The following is a 14,500-nucleotide window of genomic DNA, read 5'->3' on the forward strand; positions in this document are numbered from 1 at the left end:
AAATTTAATGAATAATTTTAGGTCCTGATGTTTAACTATGTATCTTTACCCCCCTAACTCATATTCATTACTTAATACATCTGTCAATACTTGTGACTATATCATATTGCCACTGACGTTTTTTTTCACCTGCATAAATAACTCTAAAGCGTTCCTAAAACATTAAGTCAAGAATGTTGGCTAGATTTGAGATCATGTGATAATTGTAAATATGTAAATATTGGAAATATTTTTTCTTTAACTTTAAAGAAAAAAGGCAAAATTCTGTTTGGAGGTAGATGTTTTTATCATCCTACCATATTATAATTGCCTAACTTTACTTTTAAATATTCAAGGTAACTTATAGTTTGTGTGGATTGAACCATACTCTTGGAAGACAGCTCAGTTCTTTTAATGGGATATAGATTTTGATTTAAAATAAGAATTTCATATAACTCGCATTCTTAATTTTGTAAATTACACTGTTTTTGACTCTGGCAATTGGAAAAAAAATCTTCAAAATAATGTTGTTCCTAGAAATGGAAATATTTTCTTTTTTGTAGCCAAGTATAATATTCATACATTTTGCACTAATAATATGATCACCACAGGAAAGTGTGTCAAACTGTAAGCGTCATCAGGTTTCTTAACCATCAGATGATTTGAACTGCTGTTGCTTCCTTGTGTATGCAATTTTCAATCATTGCAACTTACATCACCCTCAACAGTCAGCGAAGCAGGGCCTTATTCCAGACTCACAGGCAGTTGTCTTCTCTACCACCAAGCTCACGCACTATCGTTGTAAAATATCTATCTCCAGTATTCAGGTTCAACAGCCCCACTGGGTATCAGGATAGAGCAATTATCTAGGGAAGACTGTTTCTCAGAGCTGAGACTCCTGGTCAGGAGAACCCAGACCTGCTCGCCTGTCTTTGTGTTTTTCTGTTCACCCTGATGAGATTATCGTCTAATTCATTCATATTGGCAGGGTTATTATTTCTCTTTTAAGTAAGGAACTGGAAGTTAGTGGCAAACATTCATTTGTTCTTCTATAGAATAAAGTTTGATTGAATAAAAACAAGATAGATATTAATTTCATTTTACATTGATTCATTTCTTTTGGCATGAGCCAAATACACATTGTAGTTGAGTTATGTGTGAACTTCAGTGAATTCTTTCATGTTACTAGTTTCTACTTCAAAGTGGTCATTTTAACCTCAGTTTGGGGCAGACAGGCTGGGAACAATAGGCAAGAAATTCTTTCAGATGGACTTTTTTCCCCTAATCAAAGTTCCCTTAAATTAATCTTTCTTACATATGTGTCAAATATCTATATCTGTATCTATAACTATATCTATGTCTAGATCTATTTGTACTTTTAATTCCTTTAGTTTACACTTTTAAGTATACTCTTTCAGGAATTTATCAGTTATAAATATCAAACTATTATCATTTATTTTTTTCCATACTAGTATTGCTTACCCCATTTTAAACTTGCAAAACTGGCAGCACATTTAATTTTTAAGTAAATTTCAAACTCCAACGTTGCATTCATTAATCAGTGATAATTTACACTAATATTAATTCATTGATCTTATCCTTCAGGCTCTGCCTCGCGGGTAATTTCATCCTTTCGAACATATTATTAGATACATTAAGCAGTGACATCCCATTCCAACAAATGAGCCTGGCTTGACTGCTGGAGAAACACCCAATTAATAATGAAATACAAAGTCATTTGTATAATTTTTCATATTGTAACATCTAATTTATTACAATCCTGGAACAAAACCACATGTAGCCATTTAAAGATGAATTATCAGAAAACGTACATTAGCATAATATTGATTAGATCAATTAAGATAAATCCGTAATTTTCATGTGTTTCTGTTTAAATATACGTTACATGAAAGTCCTTTCTTTTTTAGGTATATAGTAAACACGAAAAATGCTTTTGACATAAACCTACAATTTATTAATAGAATTCAGGGGATTTTACTTTTCACTTGTCTCAAATTACAGCCACTTAAAATTTACTTCATTCCTCTATTGCTAGGAATGTTTTTTACCCCTTGCTTTCATTTATTTCTCCATCTAATTACTTATAAATTAGTTGAAAAAATTAACCTCTAAGTTAACACCTAAGGTCACCACAGAAAAATAAAGTTTTTAAAATGCAGTTTCATCTTTTTTAAAAAAGAAATGAAATATTACTCCTCATAACAATAATAGCAAAACCAGCTTCTTACATGCATTATTTTCTTTCAGTCTACAAACAACTCTATAGGAACATAATGCGATTATATTTTGAGATATGGTGCATTTCTTTATATCCTGTCTTGTCTCAACCATTAATGCAGTAGCATTTATTTCCTCAACAAAGGGAGAGCTCACAGACAATGAGGAAGAAAAAAAAACATCTGAAATTCCAAATTTAGTCTTTCATATTACTAAAATCTGGACACTAGACATGATAAAACCTAGACCACAGACTCAATCAAGGAGCCACAGGCAGGGAGCAGAGCCAGAGGAAAAGCAAAGGCTGCACAGTGACCCTAGGGAGAGGAAAGCTAAGTGAATCCTCCATCTGCACAGAAGCCATACATCTGGCAGGCTCTGAGAAACCCCCATAGCATGAGGCAAGCATAGAAGACAAACCAGATTCCTCAGAAAAGATGTTCTGAGGCACCTCCAGAGATATGCCTAGCTCAGAGAGGTTTAAGAACAGCCCTAAGATTCCAGAATTCAGCCACCTGAAGCACCCTTCAGGGGAAGGAAGAAGCTGGTGCAGTAACTTTCATGCACTGATTGTCAAAGAACTGATGTACATAGCAATATCTCATCAAGTGCTATTGTGGACTCATTCATTCATTTGTTACCAAATTCACATTAAGCAACTATCTTATGTCAGGAGAGGATATTAGAAATGATAAAATAGACAAACTGATTTGCACTCATCCTTCCTTATAATTTTCCTAGGGAGCAAGCTCAACTCTAAGAATCAGATGCTGCTGAGTGGCCCAAGGAGTGGACTGTGGTGTTTACTGTGAACCTTGGACTAGATCTCTTCTTCAGAGCCAATGCCCTCAGCCCCCAGCTGCTAGAATGGCAGTCACTGCTGACTCAGGGCTGCAGCCCTCACTGGGAATAAGCCCCTTACAGAGAACTGCCTCAACCAGGATTACATTCCCTCCCATGGGCAGCCCTTGGCCAATGGTGCAGGGATACAAAGCCATTAGCTCCATAGCATCAATTCTGGAGAACCATGAAAGTCCATCCCGGCTCCAGAGTTCCCTGGAGATTTGGTCATAGTCATGATATGTTGCATGTCAACCTCTCCCTCTATCTAGCAGCCTTTCCCTCTTCCTTGCAAATGTATTTCCTGAGATAATTCCCCAAGGGCAGTTTCACTTGTGCATTCAACTCTCCATCTCACAGTCTGTTTTCAGGGAACCCCATCTCAGAAACGGGAATAAAAGGCAGAGTAAGTTTAGTCCTGGTAGTCCCACTCGGTGGTAGGTCCTCGAATATTGATGGAAGGAAGAGTGGGGTCTTGCCAAGAAAACATGTCTGGGCTCCCATTTAACTCCTGTTGATGGGAGAATGCAGTCTGTCAGAGAGGTCTACTCCAGTCTCTGGGAATTCTCCCCATCCCTGTCTAAGAGCCCACTCCAAGGACCTACTCTGATCTCCTCTTTCACAAGTGACCACCCTGTGCCCTCCAGAACTTAAATGTAGCTATGGCAGAAGGGAAGTGGTATGAATCCCTGATTCTTCTCATAGGAAGTTTCTAATATCTGAAGCAATGGAAGGTTAAATTAGACATTAATTTTTGTTATGGATGACAAAGAAACATATTTTTGGATATCTAATTTAGTGACTGAAATTTGTGCCAGTTATATAAAATAAATGCAATTTTGCTCATTATTTAAAGGGTGAAACTGGATTTTTGATATGCGTAACTTGCCCATGTCCATATTGATTAAGAGTGTTAGATAAAGATTTGAATCCATACCTACCAAATGTAAAACTTTTCATTCTGACCGCATCCTTATGTATTACCAAACAGCTCAAGGGATGACCCCGTCATCTAAAACTGTTTTTTAAAAGTGTTTTTTTTCTATTTATGATTTCCAGGGATTTTTAAAAATGTTAGCAACGTTTTCTCACATCACACATACTAAATTTTCTCTAATTGACAGAGAGCCATACGTTTTAAATTTAAACTTAGACATTTTCTTGCACCTATTGTTTTAAAAGATCTAGAACAGTAAGTAGAGTTAAGAAGTACAAGTATTTTTTGATAAATTTTTGTAAATTTTAGTATTTAAGGTATCAGACAAGCATTATTTGCTTTAAAATACCTGTTTACTTTATTATTTTCTGCTTTTCTGTAAGTGAAGTGTGTATCTATGTCTAATTTCTCCATTTTATCACCTAAAATGTTCTTCTTGAAAAAGTATATAGACAACTACTGGCCCATTAATATTTCTTCTTTAAAAATTCAATGTAAAAAGAGAAAAAAAAAGGTAATGGTTACTTACAAATTATTTTTGAACTTAAAAATTATTTTCAGAATTTCTTAAAGAGCAGGCTGAGAAAATTTTTCTATATATAGCCAAAAGATACACTACTTGAAAAACTTATGGACAGTTTCTAACTGTAAGAATTTTAGGATTTTCTTTTTTTAAGACACAAACAAACCCCACCAATACCTATCATACAGATAATATTTGTGCTTTCTAATGAAATATATTGGTGAATGGCATTTGTTTCTCTTTTATTAGTATCTGATATGAATCTTTAATTTCTTAATACAGTCTTTCAAAAAGTATTTATCACAAAATGTTCATGATTTTATCTTCTATCAATTTTTCCAAGGTTTATTAAGATGACCTCTTGAATGACAGCTTAACATTTTTTTATAGTTAATTATATATACAAAGAAAGCAATAATTTTCAAAGTATATTTCAAAACAAGTAGCTACAGAACAGATTTCAAAGTTTGGTGTGGGTTACCATTCCATAGCAAAATTTCAGGATTTTCCTTCTAGCTGCTCCAAAACGCTGGAGACTAAAATAAATATTGTTATAGTGATTCAGTAATCTTATTCATTTGTTAAATCTTATTAATCTCATGACATCTTTTTAAAAGTACAGAGGAAACTAGCTAGATACGTGACAAGGCTGTGAAATTGAAACCACTAATCATAATATGCGAATGTACAGAGGTCTATGGGGTGTGCATGTGCATGTGTGTATGTATTTATCTTCTTATTTGGCAAGAATGCTAAATATTATACAAAATACTGAATAATTTGTAGCACATTTACCACACTTCATTCAGTGTAAATTTTTGTATCTGTGGTTTGAAGAACTAAGTGATGAATTAACAACATTGCAGATGTTAAAGTTTGCAGTATCTTTCATGTACCATATATAAATTTATTTGTAAAATGTGATGCCCCACAGCATGTTTGAGCTTATTTTAATGCATAGCTTAGAATTTAAAATATATTTCCTTACTTATTATTGTGTTGGGTAGTCTAAGTTTAGATTTATTTCTAATTTATAAAAATATAAATTATTGAAAATGTTTGAAGAAAAGAGAAATTGATGGTCATGAAGGTTGGTTTTATACTAATATTAATGTAAGGTTAGGAAATGGTAAAACAAACAGCCATGAAATAAACAAGGTGTTTCGAGCAGCAAAAAAAAAGAAGAAGACAGCATGGCAACTTCGAATTATTATAATACTGTGGATTAACTTAGAACCTCATAGGAGGCAGAGAAGAGTAGAAGGGTCTGGTCAAGCTTGTGAACTACAGAAAATAAACCTTTCCACTATTTTTCCATTCTGGGATTTTTTTTTTTTTTTACTATTTTGTTTTAATTAGAGGAAGAGAGAAGGAGAGAGATGAGGAGAGGATGGTACCTGATTAAACACTGAAGGCAAGATACCTAAAGAGAACAGGAGCATTTAATGTTGAAAGCTCAAATATACACACATTCATAAATAAATCCTCTGAGTCCTGAAATAGATTGAAAACTTCTGTTTCCTCAGCTAATACACTCTGCAAGGGCTCTTCAAAGCATGGATTTCTAAAGTAATTTAAACATCTGAAACTTCTGAAATTGAAGGAAGAATTTAGGGTTATTAAATATTGAAAGTAACTGGCAGTCTGATGAGAGTAACAGAATTTTTAGAGCATCAAAAAAGAGGCAATTTAAGTGTAAGATCTACTTAAGTATGGTAGCACTCCTGTGGCCTTTCTGTGAAAGTTATAAAACTATCATATATAATTTGATCCAAAAAGAAATAGAAAATTGTCCCCTTTGGCATGAATAATTGGAACCTGAAGTGATGCTGAGATTTATTTAAATAATTTTAAGTTTTGCTTAAACAGAGACAAAACATTCAAAACAAATGTATAAGAAATATTTTGAAAGGCTCCATCCAAGTAACTCAACTTCAACATGCTACAAGCAAATATCAGAACAGATATGATCATCTGTCCATTTGGTTTTCCATTCCCATATATTCCATTTTAATAACTGTCACAGTTAACAAATCTAGAAAACTTGGAGCACTCTTTGGCTCTTTTGATTGTAAATCTCCTACAGAAAATCAATCCCATTATTCTATGGCTTCTTCCTTTGATATAAATCTCAGATCCCTCTGCTCTCACCATCCCCTATGCTACCGCTCTTATTCAGATTTCTCCCACCTATTATATTGGACGATTACAAAAAACTGAATTCTTGGCTTTGAGACAGTCATTGTTGCAATCTACATGTCATTATGAAATTTATTTTTTTGAAACACTGAAGGCCCAGGATTAATGTATAATAATAATCTTTTGCCCTAAGAGTACCATATTCACTGCATACTGTTTTGTGGAAAAGAAGATAAAAGTAAAAGACATTATACGATAATAGACTAAGATGGTGATAGATAGATAATAATATGATAAATGGGTAGATACAGATATAGGAATGCATGCACGGGTGAATGTGTGCATGTGCACAGAAATCAACTCAGAAAATCTGGATATTATTCAGAATACTTAACATTATAGTCACCATAATATTCCTTGTAGATCTTTAACCAATTTGAGAGAAATCATTGTGGACTCATACCTATGTCCCATCATACATGATAGCAAGATCTTATTCAGTCTGGGGAAAGAATTGAAATAATTAGTGAGAAATAAGGATTTGGATGAAATAATAAAATATACAGAGATACAAAAGAAATAGTGTATTATAAAGTGAAATAAAGGGAAATTTTCACACTTTTTTACTTTTATAAAGTAATCTGTTATTAATCAGCCACATCAAAGAAAATAGAGTCCTGAAAGGTTATTTCGGTAGGCCACAGCAATTGACTTAGAAATAGAGCTCAAAGAGGGAAAGACAGTTTCAGCCCGAATCATACAGATCTTTTAAAATCTGTGGTATAAGCTACCTATGAAAATAGGGATTCCCATTTCAGAGATGATTACTTTCTTTTCCAAGTGATCAAGGATGTGTTAGAGAAGAAAGTCTTACTTGGACCAGGAAATAGATTATAAAGTGCCTTTTCAGTCTATTGGGTCCTTCAAAGGTTTTCTATTGTCTTTTTCTTTTTTCGTATGCTGTATGGTGGGGTCACACTTCATTGTTTACCCATGGAGTATCCCATTATTGCAACACTACTTGTGGAATTTTTGTTTGTTTGTTCATGTTTATTTTGCTTGTTTGTTTGTTTTTGGGAAAGTGCATAGACAGGGAATCGAACACAGGTCTCCCACATGGCAGGTGAGAATTCTTTCGCTGAACTACCCTTGCACCCCTATGTTGTCTGTTTTTGATCATCTCCAACACTGATGTCTAAAGGAAAAAATATTATTCTTTCTAACTGTCCTCAAGGACAAACGGGTTTTTCATTATACTCACATTTATTATCCTTTTAAGCTTAAGGCCATTATCCCTTTATACAAAGAGACCTTTGTATAAACCTTAAACATATTAAATATTTCTTCCTTCTCCCTTTTATGATGCACCATCTCAAGTATTTATATAATTATATCTGTATCAATCATCATGTCTTCTAGCCACACATATTAAATATCCTTAATTTTCTTTGTTAACTGTAGGCCTTTTTCCTTTGAACATTTCTACCAGCCTTGGCTGACTCCAATTTTTGAATATCTCTTTTATGTCAAAGAAGAGATAGTTTAAAGTAAATATTGAGAGCAGTAATTGAAAGGTATGTATTTTGTTCAAAAGACATAACTATTGCAGTTTTGCTTCGTATACAACTACCTAATTTTCAATAACATGAAAAAAATTTATATTAAACTGAATTTTGTCTTCCATTAGCATCAGAATAATTTAATAAGATTTGCTGTAATTTATAACTATACGCTAATTAACATTCATGTAGACCCTTAAGAAATCATTCATACCTACTATGTCACCAGAATGCTTTGCAAATCTCAATGGAATAAGTGGCTATGCAGCCAAAGTTTCCACCATAAAGTGACCCTCCACTTTTTTAGTCTATTTTCTTTTTTTTAAACAGCATTACAGCATTATAACAGCATTAGAGGATTGAATCTACTGATTTTACAAGATGAAGATATAAAGCAAAAGAAATAACAAATGAAGTCTCTTTGAAAGTGTACAAAAACTTTAAAGATACAGATGCTTTCCTCTCATATTCTCAAGCTAGTAAGAGTCAGAACTAAATATTACTTCAGAACACTATATGTATCAGACTTGATTTTCTTTTTAAGAAAAAAGGTATGGATAAAGTCATAAACTGTTAATTGTAAGTCATCTCCTCCTCTTTGGAACCACCACTGAAGTAAACTTTATTCCCTGTTTCCTAATAGGTCATTTACTCTCATGTCACCCACCCCTTTGATCATGTTTCCTCTCAATCTGGAAAAATCTTTTGTAAATTTCTGCTTCTTGAGACCTTCCAAGACCAGCTGAACTGCCTCCTTCTTTACCTTAAAACCTTTTTGTTCTTCCCAGTTAAGGCATTTCAATTTTATTTTGAAGGAGTTGAAAAATATTCCTGGCACAATGTTCATTTGACAGATACTTATGCATATTATTGCCTTCCTACAATGAGTAAAGCATTCTGTTACTTACAGGAAAAAAAAAAAAGGTGAAAAAAGTTGTATTTTCTCATGGTACTGATATTCTAGGGGTAGACTGTTACTTATTAAATAATTATTCAAAAACTCTGTAAGGATTAATAGTGGCAGACATTCAGGAGGACAAGGAGCCCACTCTGTGTCTCTCCACCACAGTTCCCATATGACAGTAGGTAGAAACGTGTCTGGACCCTGCTTCACTGTAAACTGGAAGCTACTTAAGAGCAGGGATCAGCTCTTCTGCTTCTTTATATTCCTCCTGATACCAGGGACAGATTCCACAGGAGGTACTTCAATAAGTGTGTTACATTGAATGCAGGCGTGCTCAATGGGGATTTCATTAACAGCGTCAAAACAGAGATTTCAGACCACCTGCATTGAAATATCTGTGTGCTTGTTAAAACGAGACCCCTCTGAGACATTCTGGATCAGAACCTTTGGGTAGAGACTGGGAATCTGTAATTTCAATTAGGTTCCCAGGTGATTTTCATGCACAGTATTATTTTGGGCATCACTGGAGCAGAAGATATGGAGCATATGGTTACAGAATAATTTTCTACTTGAAAAAAAAACCTTTATATTTAATACATTTAGTACACAAAGTATGAAAATAAAAGACTTTTTTTTGGTATTCCTGTGAATTACAGTTGAAGCTATTTGATGGACCAATTATATTATAAAATGTTTTCCCAAAGACTTCCGTGAGATTTTCTGTCATATGTCTGCAAGAAAAGGAGCAGACACTGTTATTTACCTATTGCACAGTCTCTCTTTCTTCTCATTAACAAATGCTGAATATTGTTCTGGGTGACAATGCATCCATGTGAAAGGACTGATCCCTCCTGGCTGGTTTGCAGGTAGAAATATTCGTGTGAACTGGCTGTGACCAAGGAGGTATAAGCAGAAATCATAAAGTAGGGTTTTGAAAGAAATTTCAATGGTATGCCTTTTTGTCCTTTCCTGTTGCCTTTACTTCCTGACTAGAATGTGAATATATCGCATAGTGTAAGTGTGAAAGACACTTACAGTGTTACAATGTGGAGTTAGGGGGATGAAAGGTGCATGGAATGTGTTGAAAATGTGGACTCCATGTAACAGTCCCAGATTGCTTATCTACAGACTTCTTGTCAGTAGAAACAAAAACACTGATTACATAAGCCACCATGATAGGATAGCATATTGTGTCCTTGCATTCTTAACTGGTAGCCACAAATTGAACCCTGTGATAGGAAAAATAACAGCCCTCCTAAATACATCCACACTCTAATCCCTGGAAACTGTGACTATGTCACATTAGATGGGAAAGGGGAATATTGATCTCAGCTAATCATTTTATCTTAAAATAAAAAGATGATTCTGGATTATCTGAGTCAACCCAATGCAGTCACACCGGACCTTAACTTTGGAAAAAGGAGGCAGAAAAGACAGCTGAAGATGGATACAGTGTCAGACTCGACCCGTCATTGCTGCCCACGAAGAGGGAGCAGAGGACCATGAGCCTAGGATGCAGGCAGCCTCTCGAAGCTGAAAGGAAACGGATTATTTCCTAAAACCTCTAGAAGGAATGCTGACCACTTGATTTTACCCAGAGAGACCCATTTCCAATCTCTGACTTCTATTTGATATATTTATGTCGTTTTATGCCACTCATCTTGTGGTATTTTACTATACAGCAACCCAAAGCTAATACAATACCCAATTAAGAAAAAAAAAAAAAACTAGCCTTATGACAATTCAAATTTTAAGAAGTTTTAAAGACACTAAATGATGTGTGTGTGTGTGTGTGTGTGTGTGTGTGTGTGTGTAGTTGTCGTTGGTGTTGGCATTGCAGGCTCTGGGAATCGAACCTGGGTCTCTGGCATGGCACGATAACTCTATCATTGAACCACCATCGCCCGCCTGATGTATATATTTTTTAATACTGTGTTCTGTGCGAATTCATATACACACATACAGAACTAAAAGGCTGTGAAACATAATCAATAAAGAACATTCTACTATACCATGAATATTGCTAGAAGAATGCAGGTTACCACTGTACAAGTGGTACTACATCCCCTTAGCGGAGATATAAATAATATAATTAAAATGTTGTATCAGTTAATTAGATATTGTTGACTCACTTCTGAATTGCAAACTGGAGTTGGGCAGTATAGCCTACGTTTCTCCAAAAAACAGATCCTAATTGCCAGCTTTATTAACACACAGTAGAGTTATCCAGAGGTTTCTATTCTCAGGATTGAATCTATGAAAACCACCCTCCACTTGGAAACTTGGTTGAACCCTCATCTTGTCACATAGGCTTGGCTCTCTTTCCTTCTGGTTATTTTGCATAATCTCAGAGAGTAATCAGTTATTATTAATATTGGTACGGTTTCTTTTTTTTCTTTTCTTGCCAGAAATATCAGCTTACCTACAATTTTCTCTACCCCAGCTCTCTCTGTTTGAACAGATGTACACAAATTTATACCTATACTTTGCAGACAGAAACAGACTTAAAAGAGGAAAGAGAACACCTGTATATGTCCAGGAGCTATGGCTACATTTTCTAGAATTCAAGTTGCATTAGATAAAACAATTACACTCACAAAACTGAGACAGACAAACTGCTGGTCACTGCCAACCTTTTGGTTTCAGGAACTGAACTCTGTCTTTGAGGATGCTGGATACAGAGGGAAAACTAGAGGTAACTGAATGTGAAACAATACACAAATGAACTCTTGATTTCACATGAAGAAAGAAAAATTTCAGTTTCAAATACGTATGCTTTAAATTATAAATAGGGAACATGAAACAAATATTCAAAAGCCAATTATTTAAATAGCTTATCAATTACTATCACCTGTGTTGCTTTTAGTCAGGGCTCACCACCACCTGCAAAATTAAATTAAGAGTTTTTGTTTTACCAGAGAGCCATTTATTTTCTCATAACCCGTGTATTTTAAAACTTTCTTAGGCTAATCTCTAAAATGTAGGTGCTAAAATCGATCATTCTACTCATAATGTAATGTAACTTTTGTCCGGAATTAATTTCAAAATGTCTTCTGTAACATAAAAATACATGATCATTAAAGAATCTAAGAGATTTTTAGTGATTATTGGAGTTATGAAGTTTTAAGTTTGGTTCATATATTTAGGCACAGAATAATTGATTATGTTATAACCTAAATAAAGTAGATTTGGCAAATCTAATTATTTCTAGACATTTACTATTTAAAGATGAGGGGAAACTTAAAAACCAAATGGACAAACCCTTTCATTGTAATGTTGAAAAAAATTGAGTCTGGGAGATTTAAGAGGGTCAAGGCCACTTAGCCAATCAGAATTATAGTCTTGTCTGGCTTCACTACAGGAATTTACAGGCCATCTTTTTTTCTCAAAGGCAGCTCTGCTTTTCTGATGTCATTTTCACTGATATATGTTCTAAGAAAAGAGAGTTGAAAATAAATTTATGCAACAAATAATTCACAAGAAGCACCAATTTAGATATATTCAGTGTAAATGACTTTTCGGAAAGGGCAAATACATATAGTGACAAATTTAAAGATTTTTTCTCTCACAATAAGACAATTCATCATAACAAATGAATAAATAAACAAGCATTCCAACAAGTATGTGTTCTAGTTTGCTAGCTGCCGGAATGCAATATACCAGAAATGGAATGACTTTTGAAAGGGGAATTTAATAAGTTGCCAGTTTACAGTTCTAAGGCCGAGAAAATGTCCCAATTAGAACCAGTCTATAGAAATGTCCAATCACAGGCATCCAGGGAAAGATACCTTGATTCAAGAAAGCTGATGAAGTTCGGGGTTTCTCTCTCAAGTGAGAAGGCACATGGCAAACACAGTCAGGGCTTCTCTCTCATCTGGAAGGGCACATGGCAAATACGGCGTCATCTGCTAGCTTTCTCTCCCAGCTTCTGGTTTCATGAAGCTCCCTGGGAGGTGTTTTTCTTCTTCATCTCCAAAGGTCGCTGGCTCATGGACTCTCTGCTTTCTGGTGCTGCAGCATTTTCTGCTTTCTGCGAATCTCCTTCATTCTCCAAAATGTTTCCTTTTTTATAGGACTCCAGAAACTTCTCAAGACCCATCCAAATGGGTGGAGACACGTCGTCACCTAATCGAGTTTAACAACCATCCTGATTAAATCACATCTCCTGGGAGATGATCTGATTACAGTTTCAAACATACAGTATTGAATATGGATTATTCTGCCTTTATGAAATGATATTTTGATTAAAAAATGGCTTTTCTAGGGTCCATACACCCTTTCAAACTAGCACACTATGCTTCTAGGTTCACACTATAGACGATGCCATATTTCTTTGATTGTGATGAAAACCAGTGCAATCACTTCTTAAACTACTTTGTTCTTTATTCAAATAAACTGGGCTGTCATTTATAACTTGTGCCATATTTTAAAATTCAGTATTACCCTCAGAAACAAAACAAACAAGAAGAGCAGAAATATATGGTATTTCCAAATATTGTAGGTTTCTTAAATTTAACATAAAGTCTAATCACTTATGACATTGGATCAGGTGTATCAGGGGATGGCCTATTCTTTTCTTTCTTTCCTTTTCTTTTTCTTTTCCGTACATGGTCTGGAAATCAAACTTGGATGCACTCGTGCAGTCCCTTCCTTTTCTAACAAATATATTTATAGCACTTGCTATGTGTCGATTATTTTTAGGGCTTCACAATCATAATTCATTTAATCCTCATAGCAACACTATGGAATTTATAATATTTTTATCTTTATCTTACAGATAAATTATGCAGATTCATATCCAGGCATTCTGTCCTCAAAATCCAAGTCCCTTGCCATTGTGTTGTATTACATCTTTGATGCAACTATATTGTTTTTAGATTAGATACCATTTGGCAAGGTAAACTTTAAGGTAGCATTGACACGTGCTTAAGCAAATCTGAAATCATTTGAAAATAGACAATAAACAGTTGTTTTTAATAATGAGGTAATGAATAGATTAGTCACAGCTAATTTTTACTATCATTATAAATATATATATTTCAATATGTTTTAAATTATGAAATCCTTTTTGGGGCAACTAAATTGTATTTCACAAAGGGAAACCATAACATTGGTATACAAATGTGGGCATAAAATAAGGTAGCACAATTAGGACGAGATTAGAATCCAAAAATATCTGACAGGCTACAATGATAAATGGAATAACAGAGGTAAATGTAATCTTCTGGACCACCTGTGTTAAAAAATCATTTGTATAAGACAGGAAAACCACTTAACAAACACACAAAACACTCTCTAAGAATTCTAGTTAACAGTTCAGTGTTGAATGAAATTTTGATAAAGAAAATAAACTACATAAATTAAATTAAAATTAAGCTACT

At 34.4% G+C, this 14,500-nt stretch overlaps 1 long non-coding RNA gene across 1 annotated transcript; it reads right to left on the reverse strand.

Annotated features, from left to right (window-relative positions):
• Positions 1–1,650: 1,650 nt before the first annotated feature.
• On the reverse strand, positions 1,651–7,802 carry LOC143669756 (uncharacterized). The gene is made up of 3 exons (XR_013169045.1): positions 7,531–7,802; positions 7,120–7,158; positions 1,651–1,678 (listed from the first exon to the last, which is right to left on the reverse strand). It is a non-coding gene; the product is annotated as an uncharacterized LOC143669756 (long non-coding RNA).
• Positions 7,803–14,500: the final 6,698 nt, after the last annotated feature.

The sequence above is a fragment of the Tamandua tetradactyla genome, chromosome 26 (genome assembly GCF_023851605.1).
Source record: "Tamandua tetradactyla isolate mTamTet1 chromosome 26, mTamTet1.pri, whole genome shotgun sequence".
Taxonomy (NCBI): domain Eukaryota; kingdom Metazoa; phylum Chordata; class Mammalia; order Pilosa; family Myrmecophagidae; genus Tamandua; species Tamandua tetradactyla.